Here is a 6,118-nt window from a genome sequence, read left to right as displayed (position 1 = left end):
GGGATGGGGGGAGATGTGTTGCTTTAACAATGGGTTAGACCAGGGGTAGGCAACCTCGGCTCTTTTATGACTCATGGACTTCATCTCCCAGAATTCCTGAGTCAGCATAGCTATGCTGACTCAGGAATTCTGGGAGTTGAAGTCCATGAGTCATAAAAGAGTCGAGGTTGCCTACCCCTGGGTTAGACGGAGGAATGAACTGGATGTTGACAGCGCCACAGAGCAAACAAAGAGTACAGTCACCCTGTACATCTTGAATTTCCAAGACTGGTAGTTATGGCTTGTCAGATTTGCAAATGAAATCTTCGTTGCAGCTGGGTTACTGGCCATTTTGTTTTATTCTGTTGCAGTCTTCTTTCTGTTGCTATATCTTACTCTTATTTGCTGTAGCTGGCTAAGACTGGGCTGTTTATGCCTCTGCTGTATGCTTGGATGCAGTCTTTTGACCCATAGCCCGTTAGAAATTCTGTTTACATATAGTACCAGAGAGCAAACAAAGAGTATATAGCCAGCATGTACTTTACTGTTTAACTGTAACAAGAAACAGGAAGCTCTACTCTAGAACAAAAGAGCATAGAGTCTACACCATAGATAGTATAGTTTATAGATCTATACTTGTAAACACTGACATCTATTGGCTGAATACCACTGTAGTTGCTGCATAGAAATACATTCCAACAATGAATTCCAACAATTATGGATAATTCCAGCTGTTGAGATCTGCAAGTCCATGATATGAAAACTATACATCAAGTTTCAGGGGGGGAAAGTACATTAGTCCTCAACTTACAGTCATTCATTTAGCAACTGTTCGAAGTTTCAACAACACTGAAAAAAGTGACTTAAAATCAGTACTCACAACCATCGCAGCATCTTCAAGATCACATGATCAACATTCAGATACTTGGCAACTGGCATATATTTAAGAGGGTTGCAGCGTCCTGGGGAATCATGATCAACATTTGTGACCTTCCCAGCAAGCTTCCAACAAGTAAAGTCAACTGGGGGGGAGGGGGGGAGAGCTGCATTTGCTTAACAACCACATGATTCACTTAATTGCAGTGATTTGCTTAACAACCACGGCAAAAGAGTTCGTAAAATTAGGCACGATTCCCTTAACAACTGTTTTGCTTAACAATGGAAATTCTGGTCCCAGTTGTGGTCCTAAGTCAAGGACTGCCTATAGATGAAATTTTTGTCCCCTCCTCTGGAACCCAGAGGCAAAGCCATTTTGTCAGATCTTCCTTGGGAAATCCAAAGTCTTGTAAGTCTGGAAATTGTTGTAGGAAGAGAAAGCGCTCTTGTTTTGTTTCCCACATCATGGCTAATTAAGCTGACAAGGTGTGTTGGTCAATTATTATCATTCACACAGGGAATTTCCCAATAGGGATCTGTAGATTAATCATCCACATCCCTCACCTACATTGTAGAGAGGACTGTAGCAGGGAGGAGTATCTACACTACAGTTAGCAAAAGCCATTGTTTCTTTGGTATAGACCTCCTTCTTCCTGTTCTTCTCATAGGTGCCCAAACCACAAAGTCAAAATGCTCCTGGTCTCTCTTATTCAGAACCTAATTAAATCAACTTTAACTTCATGCCACCAACAGCTTCTTCTTCACCCTTGTCAAGTCTCAACTTGCACAGTGCCTCTTCCTGAGAAATAAAATGGCTGACGGGACCTGCTTGGCTGGTTCAGATGTACTTTTGCAATTTAGGTGTTTGGTGTTCCAACATGTTTTCTGTATGAATGTAAGAAAGAGAATAGCTTTTCATGCTATATATTATTCTCCCAAGCATAGAATTCATTGGTACCAAACCTGATGCCATCAATCAAGATGGTTTGAAAAGAGGTCAGACACATTCATGAGCATAAAGTAAGTTTATTTATTTCTTTGTTTGTTTGTTTATCCAATTTAGAATCCGTTCAACTCCCTCACAGCTTTGTATTCTGTATTCTGAACTTAGTACAGAAAGCTGGGAGGAGTAACTAGGAAGAAGCAAATGGAATGGCAGGTTCTCCTTCCATATAATGCTGATCTCAGCCCGTATAATGCTGAAAACATCTGTCATCAAGGTGCAATCTAGCCTTCATTTTCAAGTACTCAAAGATAAACCTGAAATATGAGCTCTGGCAGCAATATTGCAGGTTCATGACCTTAAACCACTGATCGGAAAAAGTATCTGAGTGGCTTCTGTGGGAAGTCAACTGTGGACTAATTCAGCAATGGAGCACTGTTTTCTAAGAGGAGTCAAAAGAAGAATGTAGGCAGAACCACATTAATAAAGTAATGAGGTTAGGAAATGAGTAGTACATAGATATATATTTGAGAAGCCAAAATGAAACCGTGGTAACAGATTCATGCTTTGAGGAATAGCTTGCAAAGTTTTCTTAGCTGAAGGTTGCATTTGACCTTTGAGAGAGATGTAGGGAAGCGGAATATAAAAGAGTATACAGTAGGTGGAATCCAAACTAACAGCACGTTTTAATGCACACTGAAATATTTATATTAATCTCATATTTGTTGCCTGTAATTTTGATGGGAAGGAGAAGAGGGATTGTTTCCAACAAGTTTGAAGAAATCTCAAGGAAGCTTCCAATGATACACAGAAGAATTCACAATGCCATCACATGCTCTCACCAGCAATGGAGTCTTCAGCCAGGAGGCCCCATGGCCACAAATTCGACTGGTTCTTTCTCTCACTGCTTTGTCACAAGGGAAGAAACAGGAGATGCATCAACCACAACATCTTCCTATTCCTTTCCCAACTGACCATTTCTTCAAGAATTGTGATGAATTCCTGGGGCTATATTACAACAGGCTGAGAAAAGAATCCATATGGAAAGAGCAGGAAGGCTGGACCTCAGCCTGAATAAGGCTGAAAATAATTATCTAGTGATCATCCTCAGGTAAGAATTGGCCTACAGGGCCTCAGTTGTCTATAGGTAAAAGGTAAAAGTTCCCCCGCACATGCGTGCTAGTCGTTTCCGACTCTAGGGGCCGGTGCTCATCTCCGTTTCAAAGCCGAAGAGCCAGCGCTTGTCCGAGGATATCTCCGTGGTCATGTGGCCGGCATGACTAGACGCCAAAGGCGCACGGAACGCTGTTACCTTCCACCGTAGTGGTCCCTATTTTTCTACTTGCATTTTTACGTGCTTTCGAACTGCTAGGTTGGCAGAAGCTGGGACGAGTAACAGGCGCTCACCCTGTTACGCGGCACTCGGGATTCGACCCACCAAACTGCTGACCTTCTGATAGAGACAGGCTCAGCGTCCTAACCCACTGAGCCACCATGCCCCCCCATGTCTAATAACGGATTATTATTAAGGGAAATATTTATTGGTATTAAAGTTGGTTTTGCCAATGCGTTAAGTCCCAATGGTTTTAGAAAAGAGCTCTAGTGTTCCAAATACATTGAGCTAAAGTATTTATTTTTTTTACTAAACCAGTGTTTTACTGTACTGGATTAAATTTATACTTACGCAATACTTTCTGGTGAAAATTATTTTTATTTATATATTTATTAAAAAAAATTGGTGCCCATCTTGCTTCGAGAAGAGATTTTTACTCTTCTTCCCTGTTTATTAAGCTGAATAAAGGATTTCAGGACTGATAACAGCAGGCAGCATTTGCAATAGGGATTTTTCCACAGGATCTTTACCTTAAATAATCAGACCTGCTCAGGAAGTGAATGAGAGTTATGGGGACAAGCAAATATTGACAATAAAGGACTGCTCAGGCAACAAATAAAAATGAAATGCCATATTGGCTGCCAGATGTAGAAAGTAAAGGTGGATCTGAATTCTTCTTCTAATGAGTTTACATTTCCACGTGTGGCTGATAAAGCTCTGGCAGAAGGTAAGGCAAATAGATAGGCAAATATAGACTCAGCAACGAACAAGTTACAACAGTAGTTTCTTCCAGAGACATTGCAGTGAAAGTGAGATATTCCATTTAGAACGAGGCAGGCACGTGTGGGAAGTCAGTCCCCCAGAGAAGGAAATATTAAAAGGGCATATATATATATATATATATATATATATATATATATATATATATATATATATATATATATATATATATATATATATATGTTTTCTGAGGTTTTCGCGGGTGTTTGTATGTGGATCTTTGCTTATTCGGGGTTTTTCCCGCGTAGAACTAACTAATCATCAGGCTGGTAGCTTTAGCTTCCTTCTTCTGGGAGAAGCATGTGGCTGTTTGTTCCTCTTTTTTAAAGTTTAAAAGCCACATGCTTCTCCCAGAAGAAGGAAGCTAAAGCCACCAGCCTTATGATGACGGATGGGATTCCGTCGAAACGTTGCGCCTACACCTTTAGTTCTACGCGGGGAAAAACCCGAATAAGCAAAGATCCATATATATATATATATATATATATATATATATATATATATATATATATATATATATATATATATATATATATATATATATATATATATATTCTCAAAGGATCTTAAAAGAGGCAGGAAAGCATGCCCAGTTTTCTTAATAGCCCCAAGTCTCCCTCCCGCAAGCAGAAACCAGCTCTGCAGAATTGCAGATGATAATCTTGTCAGAAACACTGGAGTCAGGAAACTGGGATTAGGAAAAAAGATCCCTAGAATCAACACCAAAAATCTAAGTGTCATCAGCAACAGCCCCAGGGAAGCAGGATATGACCCATGGGACATAATAGGATTAACCCATCGCCATCAAAATACCAGAAAGGCACACTCAGATTTTTATTTTTCTTTGTAAGCAGTAAATAACACCCTTGACTGTACAAGCTTTAAGCTTTCAGCAACAGTCAGCAGCATTGTATTATTATTAATTGGATTTATTATGGCTACCAAATATAAAAGATGTGTGGGGAGGGGGATCTTCAAACTTAGAAACAATTTGGAAACCAATTTTTCCTTTTCAAGCAATGATCTTCCCTTGAGAGCAAAACTCAAACATTTTTCCACTTCTATGTAAAATAGATCTTTTTTACCAGGCTGTGTTGTTATCTAAATAGAGTCAATAGATGTCGTTCCTTCATAGTGATTATCAGATAACCATGGGGGTAAAAAAAATACTATGAATTCCTGCTCTGAAGAAATTATAATTTGAAAAAAACATACTGGGAGTGGCATTCATTTAATAAGAGACTGCATGCTGTGGAGAAAGAAATGGTGGTCAGTCTCATGAGAATAATATATTTTCTGTTTGCAAAATAGCTTTTAAGCCTGCCTTTTTTTCTGACCAGAATAGCTATCTTGTCTTACACAGGAAATAAGAACGGTCAAATGGTCGTTCCAAAATGTGTGGTTCAAACCAATGCAGCAAATAATATCTCACTCCTCAAAGCTGAGCTATTTCAGCAACTGTGAACTCTTAAGAACCTCTCCATGGCTGTAAGAAGTAAAGAAATAATCTGAAAAACAGCTGCTTTACAATGGCTGCTATAATCTGGTCAATACAAGGCTGGCCTACTAAATGCAATACAGACTGTGCCAGATGTAATATAACATAGTTAAGCAGCCATAGCACATCTGATGTTCTCTTACATTAGGATTGGAATTCTTAAAACATCCAATTAACAGAGTTTTTCTGCAAGTGTTTTATTCTGTTGATCCAAACCATCATCCAGATGTAGAGTTGGAATCTTGGTCCTTTTCAGCTGTTGAACCACAACTCCCAGCATTCCTTGCCATTGGCCACGCTGATGGGGTTTGCGGGGAGTGATTGGACATTGATCTAAAAGTTTCTTCTCCAGACATCCAGATTTATCACAGTTGAGACACTCCAAACATTTGGCATCCTTCTTCGCTTCTGCTTTGCCAGTTTATCTCCATTCTACTTGTAAGAATAAAAGGCCATGAAAGTTTTTTCTAGCATATTGCTTTTTTCTTAAAACAGAGAACTTGAAGATGAACCAGCACTGAAATAAGAAGCAAAGTCACATACAAGGCCAGAGATAGCTTGGACAGTGTGCTAGACTTCAGGAAAATAAAGACATCCAGAATCAGGATAGAGCCAGGAAAATAACTATATCAGAAAACTGAAAATTGAACGTAATACGGCCTTTTTTTCCTCCCACCCTCCCAAATCCTCATTGGTAAGGTTTCCACTG

This window comes from Vipera ursinii (genome assembly GCF_947247035.1).
Source record: "Vipera ursinii genome assembly, chromosome: 2".
NCBI lineage: Eukaryota > Metazoa > Chordata > Lepidosauria > Squamata > Viperidae > Vipera > Vipera ursinii.
This window is presented reverse-complemented; position numbering follows the sequence as displayed.